Source organism: Lissotriton helveticus, chromosome 12, assembly GCF_964261635.1.
Source record: "Lissotriton helveticus chromosome 12, aLisHel1.1, whole genome shotgun sequence".
Taxonomy (NCBI): Eukaryota; Metazoa; Chordata; class Amphibia; order Caudata; family Salamandridae; genus Lissotriton; species Lissotriton helveticus.
Genome location: NC_136073.1, coordinates 266789988 through 266803936, shown reverse-complemented (window position 1 = coordinate 266803936; position 13949 = coordinate 266789988). Strand labels below are relative to the sequence as shown.

The following is a 13949-nucleotide window of genomic DNA, read 5'->3' as shown; positions in this document are numbered from 1 at the left end:
ATTTACATGAGGGACTGGAAAACACAGGAAAAGTGCGTAGCTGGTGCAGGAAATCATTATGCTGAGAAATAATACGAAACTCAGAAAAACGATACATTTGATTGAACTTTGACTGACTCTCTCACTATGGGGGTCTATTTTATACATGTCAGAAACAATTTAACCGTTTCACCTAGGGGAGGACTTATACAATCAAACTGACTGACTTATTTTACTAGACCTTAATTTCAACTTATACTCCTGTTGCGGAGTTTTCTCTAACAAGGGAGGGGTTGTAATAATGTCTTGTGCGGGACAGTCCTTAAGAGCAATATTTTGGCAGTCTTTCGAATCCTGGAAAATGTTTTTGGACGCTGGTTTCAATCCTTTGAAAAGTTTTACATGAGAAAGGTGGACCCACCCCTTCCTGCCTTCCAACTTGACGGCAGTTCGGGTGGTCAAGAGGACCTGACGTGGCTCCTTCCAACGTGGTTCCAGCGGACTTGATCTGTCGAAATTTCTGATCATCACAAGGGAGCCTGGAACGATCTCGTGCGGTGCCACCTCGGTATTGTCTGGAAATGCGGCGGCAACCTGTGAACGACATGAGTTGAGGGCAGACATCAAGGAAGCTAGGTAATCTGTCAGCATATTACATGAAACATCGGTAATACTTCGGGGTCTAGGAGTACCCCACATGTTAGGGGGGCGGCCGAATACGACCTCATACGGGGACAGACCTGATCTGGAATGTGCGACCATACGCATATAAAATAAAGCGACTGGCAGAGCTACTAGCCAGTCCACACCCTTGTCTTTACAGACTTTTGCAATGCGGATTTTCAGAGTCTGATTATGCCTTTCGACTAGTCCAGCTGCTTCTGGATGGCGTACACAATGAAACTTCCACTGGTACCCTAACAACAGGGAAACGTGCTTCATCAACTCTGAGGAGAATGGCTGACCGTTATCAGAATATACGACTCTAGGGAGTCCGTATCTAGGGAAAAATTCACGAACCAACTGCTTGGCAGTGGTCGCGGCTGTGTAATCTGGGACTGGATATGCTTCTGTCCACCTGGACAAAGCGCATACTACTACAAGGACATACTTGAAACCTCGACATCGCTCCATCTGAATATAATCCATCTGGAGGACCTCGAAAGGGTGGTCAGGGGGCTGGAAACCACCTTGTTCCACCGGGACACTTTTACCTGGATTAAACTGACAACATATCATACAGGTACGGACTTTCTGCTTGGCTGCAGCTCGTAAATGCTTGTTGAACCAAATGTTCTGGATACTGTCTAACATAGCTTTTTCTCCTAAATGTGCTGGACTATGTGCGGTATTGATAATGACTTGAACCATAGAATCGGGGAGAAACCATGTGGCTCTACCCTTCGTTAACCATCCTTGATCTGTCTGGACCCCTCCTTGTTCAGACCATTTCTTGATTTCATCGGGGATAGCATGTAACTGAATATCTATGACATCTTGTGTAGGGTCCTTAACTGTCATGCATGTAATCGGATCTGGAGTATGTGTCATATTAACTGGAATGTCTGGAGTCTGTGCTGTAAGCTTGGCTGTGCGGTCTGCTAGATCATTACCTTTGGAAATAATGTCAGTGACTTTCGTATGTGCTTTGCATTTCATGATAGCAATAGATGTCGGTAAATGTATGGCGTCTAACAGGGCTTGAATAAGGAGACCATGCTGAATCTTGGTTCCATGAGAAGTCATGAAACCTCTCTCCTGCCAGAGCACTCCGAAGTCGTGTACAACTCCGAATGCGTAACGTGAATCTGTGTAAACATTAACTTTCAGGTTCTTGGCATGTATACAGGCTTGTGTCAGAGCGACTAGCTCTGCTGCTTGAGCGGACAGGGTATCAATACGGTGTGTTTCAATAACTTCAGTGTCGGTAGTCACTGCATACGCGGCGACTAGTTCTCCTGTACTAGTTCTCATACATGAACCATCCACATAAAGTGTCAGGTCAGGATCTGGTAACGGAATGTCTGTCAGGTCTTGTCTTGGCTTTGTCGTAATGTTAACTACTTCCACACAATCATGTGGGTCTGGATTTGAATTAACTGATGGTAACAGTGTAGCAGGATTCAGAACGTTGCAGCGTCTAATTTCTATGTGTGGCTGGAACAGTGTCAATTCATAACCTGTTAAACGTGCAATTGTCAAGTGCTGAGTTTGTGTTCGGTTTAAAAGAACTTCTACTGAATGTGGGACTTGTACTGTCAGGGAATGTCCTAAAACTATGGAATCACTTTGTCTGATAGCTAGTGCTGTGGCTGCAACTGACTTGAGGCACGCAGGCAACGCCTGGGCGACTGGATCTAATGTGCTCGAAAAATAAGCACAGGGCTTGTATTGTCCTGCTTGATCTTGTGTGAGAACAGATAATGCTGTACCTTCCCGTTCAGTAACGAAAAGAGTAAAAGGCTTACTGTAGTTCGGTGTAGCTAGAACTGGAGCTTGACATAGGGCTTTCTTTAACTCGTTAAAACTAAGTGTATGGTCAGATGTCCAAGGGAGGACAGTCGATACGGCTGCCTCCTGTGTCGTTAACTGTATCAGTGGCTTGGCTAGAAATGCATACTGGGGAATCCATTGCCTACAATAAGAAGTAAGGCCGATAAAGGCACGTACCTCCTTCTGGGTTCTGGGCTGGGGAAGACTCGCTATTAACTGGATACGGTCTGGTGTCAACTGCCTACCCCTCTTGGACAGCAAGTGTCCTAAGTATACCACTTGCTGGACACAGAATTGAAGCTTCGAAGGTGACACTTTGTGCCCCATCTCGGCTAGAAAATACAGAACTGTAAGTGATGCTCGCTCGCAAGCACGTTCAGAACGGGCTGTGATCAGTAGATCATCGACATACTGGAGCAGGGCAGTGTCAGTTGGCATGTGAATATTGTCTAGTTGTCTCTTGAGTGCTTGACTGTAAATACTAGGGCTTTCTGTGAAACCTTGAGGAGCGCGTGTAAACATATAGCTCCTTCCATTTAAACAGAATCCGAAAAGAAACTGGCTGTCTGGATGAATTGGAACACTAAAAAATGCATTCTTGAGGTCTATGACAGTGAAAAACATGGCTTCGGAATCAATGGCTGTTAACAGGGAAGAAATGTCTGGGACAACTGGGTACTGAGGAATAATACATTTATTAAGCTCTCGTAAATCAATCACTAATCGATATACTGGGGGTGCATTCGGATCAGTACGTTTCATGACTGGAATGATCGGAGAATTGCATACATTGGAGTCAGTTTCTACAACTACTCCTTGAGCCATGAGCTCGTCAATAATTTTGGATAAGGCTGCTACAGCCTCAGGTGGCAATCTGTACTGTCTGATTCGGGGTAACACTACACCTGGTTTGAGAGTCACACGATGGGGTGTGATTTGCATGTAACCTACATCAGTTGGACCTTGCGCCCATAAATGCTGTGGAACATTAGACAATCTTGAATCAAAATCTCGTAATACATAGTGACCCTTAAAGTCACGTAGGAACAGACGTATTCCCTCTGGGGAACAGCAAATAACTGCACCTAACTCTTTCAGTGTCTTAATACCTAATAGATTTTCTGGACATGACTTAGTAAGTAACAGGTCAGTAGTGCGGGACAATGGACCTACTTCTAGAGTAACTGGCTTAGATATCTCATTAACGATGGGTTTTCCTGAAAATCCAAGGGAAACATTTCTTGAGCCTGAGAGCGGAGCCCCTGGAACTTCGGCATGACTAATTGCGGTCCTACTTGCCCCTGTATCGATCAAAAACTTTCTGTCTTTCCCTAATACTTGACTGTGAACATAGGGACCTTCTTGATCTACAGGTATCTCGATGAGAGGCAAGCTTACCTCCCTCTCTAGGCTGTTTCATGAATATGACTGGTACTCTGGATACTCAGACTGTGCATACTGGTACATCTGTGATGTGACATGCTGTGTTGCAGCAATGGGCTGCGGTACTGTAACTGTCTGTTGTGCATTCTGTGACTGCGGAGTCTGTGAAACTTGTTCTTGTCTCGGCGGACGTGGTCTTTCTTTAGTCTTACCAGTAGCTATGTTGTGTTTCAGAACTGCACACTCGTTTATAAAATGACCTGGCTGTTTACAATAATTGCAGTTCCCTTTAACGGGAGCTGTAGGATGACTGGCTTGATTCGGACCCCTCTTCTGACTGTCTTGAGGAACAGATTGTGCAACTAGCACTTTCATTTTCGTGTCTTTCATACGTTTTCTCTCGTGTTCTTGCTCTTCCCTGACTCTATTCTGGTGGTACTGGAGCATCTGGAGCATCTGGGACGGAGTATTTGCTTGCCAGGTGCTTTCGACTTTCAAAACTCGGTTTTTAATTTGTGGACTTGAATTCTCGACTAATTTAGTGACGAAAAGATGAGGGTATGACTCACTACTTGTCTTGAGACCACTGTTGATACTGAAACATTTTTCAAATCTAGAATAAAAATCACTAATATCCTCGTCTTGCTTCTGTTTACAGGCTGAGATTGCATCCCAGTCTTCTTTCCTAGTTGTCAATAATCTGGGTAAAACTTGAATCAATAATTCTGGTAAATCTTTACATTTATCTCCAAGACCGGTACCTGGTACTCGTGCCTTGTCTTCAGCTTCTAGAGCTGCCCAATCGATCTTTTTCTCTCCCACCTCCCATTCTTTTTCCTTTAACTTTTCATACACCCCTGCGGGTAACAGGACCTTTAACATTTTAATGATATCTGGGTAAGTGTATTCTCCCATACGGAGCATGTCTTTTAATTCTCTATGGAACCCTGCTGGATCTTTGTCATGACAGGGAATTAATTTCTTCATTTCAAGAAGTTCCATCTTTGAAATCGGAGTGTATACAAACACTCGTTGCATTACGCCACCCGCCCCTTGGACTGGGTGGACTTCTCGTAACGGATTCTGTCTGTCTATGTAGAATGATTTACTTTCTGGGGGTGAGACATGAACAAAATGCGGGTTCAAAAACGTTCTATACTTGTGACGCTGTTCTAGAATGACACTAACTAAATCGGTACCTAGACCTCTCCATCTATACTGGAGTAACTCGTTCAGGATATCATGTAACGGACCTGGATCAGAATGTTGACCCTCATACTGAGTAATGAGGTGCTGGATCATATACATACCCACCAGTCGTTGCTCGGCTGGGGGCAATTTCAGAAACATTTGTGCCACTATTTCGTCTGGAAAAGTGGTAGAATCAGTAATCCATCGGACTGCTGATCGGGCTAGTTCTTGTTCATGCATAGTACTTAGTTCGCTATAACCGATTCGTGATTTCAGAATGTGATCGGTAGCTTGAAATACTTGTTCTAGGGAACCTTGTTCTGGTACTAGATGTTGAAAAATAGACTTGGGTTCTAGACGTAAATGGCGATCTGGAAATCTGGATTTTCCTACATACGCTATTCTGGCGGGATTCTCGTTCTCTTCCTCTTCAGGATCAGAGATACTTTCTTTCTCGCTTACTTGTGCTGCTTTACGCTGGTCGTGTAACCTTATTATTTCTTTACGAATTTTCTTGTACATACTCTCCATGGCACTGACGGTCTTGTGCTTACCCTCGGCTATATTATCACTCCACCTTGTCAGGATTCTCATTTCGGCGGGATCTTTAGACGGGTAATCTTGTTCTCTTATTAAACAATTGATCAGGAACTTTAATATCATGAGCTGAATCTCGGCTTTCCTTTGAGACATAATCTCGCCAATACTTTCTGGATCATCCCCTGTACGGATGAAACGATATATTCTGTCTAGATCTTCTTTCATATTCGGTAAGGTGACTAGATACTCGGTCACCCTCCTTACACGTACGGAATATAAAACCATATTATACTCGCCTGGGACTGCGTCATAGACACATTCGTTAAGGGCTTGTCTGATTTCTGTGACAGACTTATTACTTTTAGGAGTGCGCTGTGATGCTTGAGCATGTAATTCGAGTGCTGATAAACGTTTGTGTTGCGGCGGGGTTTGAGGAAGACCTCCCCCTGCGGCCCCTAGACTAGAATCGTCGACTGACATTCTTCGTCCTGGCAGAGTGGGAAATGGAACTGTAGGCTGGACCGGGGGTACCGTAACAGGTACTCCGGTGTCTGGAGAAGCATGAATTACCTGGTTTACAGGGACTGGCGGAGCGCGGACAGGATTTGCATATTCGGGGACTGTGTCGTCCAGATAGGACGAAATAAAAATATCAGCTGCGGTCGGTTTGTGACGTAGCTTGGTCGGAATTAATGGTGGCGGGAAATTACTGGATGCCTCTGGGGTCGCTTTTGGCACTCCTTCGGCAAGAAGAGGATACATACCCTTAATAAGGGCATGCCTCTGTCTGTCTGACTGTTCTGCTTTGACTTGTTCACCTATCTCGATTAATTCTCTTTCTTGGGCTCGTTCTTGGGATTCTCTACTTAACTCTGACTTTCTGACTTCCTTTTCCGTTCTTCTATGCGCTTCCTTGCGCCATAACTCGATGGCATCTTTCTGTGACTGTCTGGCTTTCTTTTTCCATAATGCTTCTTCTACTCGCATGATACATTCGGCATCCCACGTACCCGATACGGGCCATCTATACTTTTCTTCTAACTGTTTGGTATACTCTACCCATAAATCTAGATACATTATGGCGCTTATGCCATGTTTCTGATACATAAAATGACCTGGACTGTCCCTAGGCGGGACAGGAACCGCTTCCTCTAATAGACCTTTTCTAGTTTTTAACTGACGTAACTTGGAAAATATAGGCATGACTGAACTGTAATCTGGACACAATATAATACACAATAAAAACACGAAATCACATCGCACTCATACCACAACAGTAAAATACATGAAGAACATTATAAATAACAGTTCGAACAGAATATTACCTGGAATACTGAGAACAGAAATAGAACAGATTTTCTCGAGAACGGAACAGACTAGAGTTACTGGATGCACTGCTGTAACAGTACGGAACATACCGGTCCCATAAAGGGACGCATCAAGACCCGTATCCACCTAGGTGAACACTTCGTTTGTGAGTCTGGGCACCACCAACCCACGGACCAGGAGTCAATTTAGATTGGTCCTGTCTAGATACTACCCCAGCAATGGTACTCACCGGGCAGCACGGAACGGAAGGCCTCGGACGGGACTGGACTACGACGGACTTCGGACTTCGGACTTCAGTTACGGGTGGGCCTCCGGATACCTCGGACCTTGGACTCTCGGCTTGGGCTCTGGTCGGGACTCGCCGCGTTCCTCCACCGTCTCGTTTGGATGCTGGACCGCCTCCTCCGTCTCCTCCGTGGGCCTGAGGGATACTTGGAGCAGAAATATCTGCCAGTGCACGGTATGGTTCCGTCACGACTGCAGAGGGTCAGGGGGTCGGCGTGGCTTCACCGACGCGTGGGGAAAGGGCAAGTCCCTGTTCGGGCGCCATTATGTGGTAAATAAATAAATAATACCCTATTTTTGACTAGACTTATAGCATAACAGATAGCTCAATAAAATAAGAGTCAAGATTCGAGGTAGTAGGAGTTTCTGCAGGTTTATTACAGCATAAGGACAGAATCAGGACAACCTGCATGGGAATAGGACAATAAGGCCCGGCAGCTGCCGGGGCTGGGTCTGGGATGAGCGCGCTAACATTCAATAACAAAACATTGATTTATATACATAGCGCAAACACATAGCATTACATTGCAGTAGGCGTAGCGGTGGGTGGAGCAGAAGGCGTGACGCGTAGCAGTCGCGAGAGATAACAGTAAAAAGAGGTGTAACTGGGCGTATACATAGACATGTGGTGCAAACGTAACAGAATATGTCATGAATGGGCGGAAACTTTGGAGGGGGCTACCTAAGGAGCCGGGACCTCTAACCTAATGGTGCGCGAAAACTGGCAATGACGTGTTACTAGGAGAAGCTGGGGGCTATGAACTCTGTGCTAGGAGCAGAGACTAGAGTCTGAAGGGTCGGAGCGACATGTACCTAAACCCTATCTGGTATCTGATGTTTAGGGAACATGTTGATATAAACTAGAAGTCATGAGGGGAAAAGCTAACTTGATTCTAAGACTGGACCATGCATTATTCTACATGTAGTGCGTGATGAAGAATACTAAATGACCATTAAATACAGTATTTCTCTAACGTGGAGACGAGAAGGCTAGACAATGACGGAAACTATTGATGCAGTTCAGTAGCTTAGGAATGCAGAGGAGGAGGACTGAACTGATAACTGGAACTATAACATACTTTTGGCAGACTCAGAGGCAGGGCCAAGCTGCACCGGGCACTGCGAGGCAGGAAGTAAGTGAAGGGTCGAGGATACAGGTGGGGGCTGTATCGCTCCTTAGCGAGGCTTTCAGGAGACAGGAGCTGAATCTGTGGTCTGGGCCCTTTTGAGGCCTAGAAACGGGGATTTTATAATGGAATAACGTGCACACTGGGAAACGTGGCAACATTACTTTACATAGGCCTGATATTCGTAGTATTCACGAGGACTGGAAACTAACATACTAGAGGTGGACACAACTGGAATTGCGTCATTAATCAGGCATGGGGAATAACATATGCATATTGGTCATGCACACATAACATATGATGGATGAGGCGTAGGGACACAGAACATGGCAAAATTTACTTTTCCACAACCTGGTCATTTTCCCTGCTTACTTCCCTAGACAGCTGAGACCTAGCTACTTTTGTATGATGCCTGGTGGAGCTACCTCGCGAGCTATAGGAGAGATTGACTTTGGACTCCCTCCTTTGACTATCACCTACTCAGCCGAACTTCGGGCAAAAGCTCCCGCATCTCTTCTGACCTTATCTTCCCCCTCTCCCTTCCCCCAACCCTCTCCCCTCTCCGCTCCTACTCTTTCCAGCTTCTGTCCTCTGCCCTCACATGCCCCTGCCCTTTGTCCCCACCCTGTTTTTCTGTGAACCTCTTCCCTCGACACTTGAGACCGAACTATCTTGTCTGATGCCCAATGGAGCTCCCTGGTTTAGCTATATGGGAGATGGGCCGTGGATTCCCTCCTTGGTCGTCACCTACCCAGTCGGTCTTTAGACAGACTTCCTTTCATCTCTACGGTTGTCTCGTACCTTATCCTCACTTTCTCACCTACCCTACCCCCACTACTTTTCTCTCTCCTTTCTCTCCTCTCCTAATGTATTGCAGATTGTTTGATGTAATGTGCAATTGTTGATCTTTTTCTGTTATATTGTTGAACCACATTGTTGCGCTTCCTTTCGTCTCTCCTGTCGTCTCCTCCCGCATCCTCCCTCTATTTATGTATCTACTTCTCTCCTCTCTCAATGTATTGAGACTGATCTATTTTGTCTGAGGCCCGATGGAGCTACCTGGTTTAGCTATAGGGGAGATGGGCCGTGGATTCCCTCCTTGGTTGTCACCTACCCAGTCGGTCTTTAGACAGACTTCTTTTCGTCTCTCCTTATTGTCTCTTTCCTTATCCTCCCTTTCTCACCTCCCCTGCTCCCTCCACTACTTTTCTCTCTCCTTTCTCTCCTCTCCTAATTGTATTGCCTATTTTTGATGTATTGTGTAATTTGTTGAACTTTTTCTGTTACGTTGTTGATTCTCATGTAAAATGCTCCGATACCTTCGGGTCTAGCCAGCGCTATATAAAACTCTTTAAATAAATAAATAAGTGATTTTCCATTGGAATTCCCTAAGAAGTAAGCTTTGCTGAAATTTACACATCTACAGGCACCCTTCGTGAAAGTGCTGAATACTGGCACTCCCAAGAAATTTGCAGGATGCCCTAATCCCTGTAATTCTGAAACCTGCCAACCCGCTCCTTATACCAACCTATATCATTGCCAAACGTGGAAGCAAAGCTCCTTGATGAAATTCTTGCCACCAGATTGAGTAGGGTAACATGTATTCTAATCCATAGTGACCAGAATGGCTTCATGCCAGAGAGGTGCACTAGGTATTGTCTCTTTTGCCTATAGGTGACTCAGGGGAGCTCAAACAAACATAGTGGTCCGGCACCCATACTGCCAGCAGACATTTAAAAAAAGAATTTGACAGTGATTGAACCACTGGTAGATCCGAGATGCACAATTGACAGGTTTCCAGTGGAGAAGTGGGACTGAAAACAGAGTGCTGCTTTATGCAGATGACTTGCTCCTCTAAGTCCAGCAACCCTTCAATTTTATTCCGCGTACAATTGTATTCCGCGTACAATTCAAAAGTTAGGGATCTACGGTGACACCTCAACCCTTAGAGTAAACTGGGCAAGTCTGTATACCTGACAGTGAGAGGAAGATCGCCAACAGTTAGAAAGGACCAGTCTGTACATTGCAGTTGACCACTTTAGATACCTGGCTCTGATGGTAGCAAGCACGAGATGAGGTATTGGAACCAGCAGATTACTCTATTCCAGCAAGCCAAATGGGAACTCGAGGGATGGACCACTTTACCACTGCCCTTAATGGGAAATTGAGCCTTGTTTAAATTGGTCACAGTACCCCGTTTTTTTATACATCACTTAAAACTACACATTCCCCCTTACAGCGAAGTTCTTCAAACCTATACAGTTACTACTCTGTAATTTTCTGTGGGCAGGCTCGACGCCAATATTTTCATTTGAAGGCGGGTTATGAATACCTGACATCTGGCAATATTACAGGGCCTCCCAACTGATTTCAGTCAATGATTGGCTTTTTTTGCGACAGGACTGACTCGGCTGTGAGCCTGGAACTAGATCTCCTACAGCAAACGACCTGTAGGTCCTGCTTTATGGAGTATCCATCCCCCATGTCCTGTCACCCTTTACAGGGACACCCCTAAGATGCTGGGAGGCAGACGTGAGGTGAAATAAATGCAGCTAAAGATTACTAACAAAACCTCCCCGTGGCAAAGGAAGTGGCTTACCCACGTAGATGGTCTTAAGACTTAAGGGATTCCACCTTGGGACATTATTGCCATTTCTAAATTCGGGGACGTTTGGGAGTCAAACCGCATTAAAACATTTGAGTATCTGGTGAAAAAATATGACCTTTGTAAAACTCAGTTCTTTAGATAGTTCCTGCTCCGCCATGCACTGAAACCCTACAAAGAGATGGTAGCAACAGCACCTGTATTCATTCCACTAGGACCAAGATAACGATGGAACAGCTGGGTAAGGGTGGCATATCCAGGGACTATAAGTCACTGCTACTCAATGCTCCAGACCACTTTGCACAGCTGAGGCAAAAATGGGAGCAGGACATTAGGGTGCTAGAGGGAGGGTAATGGATGGAGGCAGAGAAGGCTCCGCATGCTCTGGCCATCTCCTCATGCCTAAGGCTAATTCAATTTAAGTATCTCCATAGAGTATATTACTTCCCAGCTAGGCTATGGCAGATGAGTAGAGTATCCTCCCCCAGCTGCTCATGATGGATGAACCCACAGGGCACCTATTTTTTTGCAAGAGATCGGGTCTTGCAGGATATTTGCATGCTACTGGCAACTAATTCATCACAAACTGAAGAGTGTGGGGGGCACCTGATGGCACTGGACCCTAAAGTATCAATTTGGGGAATTAGGGACAGCTGGGAGGACACAGCAGGTTCAAAGATCCTAGCAAGGACATGACTTCTACTGAGCAAGCATAACATTATGGAAGTTGGACTGGAGGCTGCAGAACCCCACTCCTTCTCGTAATGGCAGAATAGCTTTGGGCTATGGACAACTGTGCATCAACAGAGAAAAACATTTACAATGGATGCGGATGTATAAGGAAATAACAGAGTTTTTTATCTTATGGGGTAGAGATGAGGGATGCAAATTTAAGTTATATATCAACTCCCACGCTACAACCTGAAGAACTGGATAAGGAGGGGTTGGGAAGTGTGGAGGACAGGAAAGTAATGAACTCAGTGTATACCACTTTCATATGGCACAGCATGTCGGACTGTATGCACACTATCTGTAATGTTAAAGGCAAATAATAAAAGAGCTATAAAAAAAATCACTAGCTAGATTTCTAAATCTTCTAATGTTCTATTTCCCGGCATCTCATTTATTTTTCATAGACTCAATCTCTCGTTGCCCTGGAACACCACACTTTAAATAAACCCGTTTTTGCTCTTCTCTTCTCTTACATTTTCATTTCCATTTTTTCTATTAAGGCAGCTCGATATTGGTAATTTGATTAATGTGACTTTTTGCACATAGTTGTACTGTTTTATTTATTTTCAATCTTGCCATTTGTAGATTCTGGTACTGGATTTGTGTAACTACCAATAGAAAATTGCTTCAAAAAGAAATATTACACCTACACTGAGAAAATTACAGCTTTTTTAATTAAAATATTTGTATAAGGTCTTAATTAATAGTGGTCCGGTGCACTGGCCGATATTTACCTGACGTGAAAAAAATCAGACATTGCAGAGGTGACAAATTAACACGCCAATTTTGGTACTTAGCGCACCACTTTTCACCAGATAATTTTGGGTGATAACAGGATTTACCGCAGGACACTCGTTAGGGGGGTGTGGCACATGGTAGTCCACCCAGTCTAAAATCTACATCACGTCAGCTTGCAGTCCTATGAGGAAATGCTAGAATGCCTGAATGGCCAGAGTGGCCCTGACAATTGTAACGTCTCAAACCCCCAAACTATTGGTTTATGAATGAGGGTGAAGTTCATTAGTTAGGTGGGTGATCCAAGGGAACTGGTCGAATTGAATGATAATTTGATAAACCGCTTTAAGAGGGTGATAAATTTGCAAAGAGGTCGACCTTACTGACGTCTTTGGAGATGTCGTTTTTGGAAGCTGAATATTATTGAAAAGCCGTTGAAGATTATTGTAATGCTAAGAGCCTGCCTGGATGGCCAGACTGGCCCCAGTAATGGGCACGGCGTCTGTTTACAATTCTAAGTGTGGTGTGAAAAGCTATATAAAAAGCAAGTTATTAATACAAGCACGGGTTCTCCAACCTTAAGTCTCACCTATTTGTAGAGGGAACCTGCTCCATGAACGCCATTTCACTTGACGGCTGCTGGAGTCAATATGGGCAAGGGTGTGTATTTTTTAACGGTTCACATCTGCCCTCGGCCTCCTCAGTTAGCAGCTCTAGCTGTGAAATGTATAATTAGGGGTCAGTCGGAAGCCCCCGGCTCTCCAAATCGTGTCAGCCAATAGGCGGCCAGCGCGCGGGCCGTTGGCGGTGGCGCCATATTGGGGGGAGGCAGACAACAGACCGGCTCTTAGCGGCGAGAGAAACAAAAAAAATACGAACGATTAGAAGGACATTAAAAATGCTCATTTCTCTTCCCATTTCAAGTCCCTGGAAGTTTAATCTGGAGCAGAGGGGAATGGCTGGCCGGCCGGCCCCCTCCGGAGCGCGCGGCGGGGGCAGCGCGGGGGCGGCGGGGCTGAGAGGACAGTCATTTGTATAATGCGCCTCCCCGCAGGCCGCCTAATGGCTGCTCCTTTTGTGCCGCATTCAGCGGCTGCCAGTGATGGACTGGAAGCTGCAGCGTCCCTTTGTTCCACATTCATATTTAGCAATTTAGATCCATCATAAGAGAAGAAGAAAAGAAAATCAGACGTGAGCGCTCGTTCGCGGTCCCAGGGTCCGACGGCGCTCGGCCTAACCTTCGGTTAATTCCAAGCTCCAGCGTGGAAAATGTCAGACAGCCGGAGGGGGACGGGGCAGAGGGCCGCGGGAGGGACGCGGAGGCTGGAGACGGAGAGCGCGAGGGCATAGGGACTTAGAGCCAGAGGGGCTATGGGAGAGAGCGAGAACCTGCAGACACAGGGCTGTGCAGGTTAGAGGGCCATAAGGATGGACAGAGGACCTGCAGACACAGGGCTGTGCAGGTTAGAGGGCCATAAGGATGGACAGAGGACCTGCAGACACAGGGCTGTGCAGGTTAGAGGGGCATAAGGATGGACAGAGGACCTGCA

General features: G+C 45.6%; 1 protein-coding gene across 2 annotated transcripts in view; it reads right to left on the bottom strand.

Annotated features, from left to right (window-relative positions):
- Positions 1-13110, bottom strand: part of PMFBP1 (polyamine modulated factor 1 binding protein 1) — a 2317386-nt gene extending 2304276 nt beyond the window's left edge. For both annotated transcript variants that reach the window (XM_078668626.1, XM_078668631.1), the window contains exon 1: positions 12989-13110. The gene's annotated coding sequence lies outside the window, so the exon portion shown is untranslated. The remainder of the gene's footprint in view (positions 1-12988) is intronic.
- Positions 13111-13949: the final 839 nt, after the last annotated feature.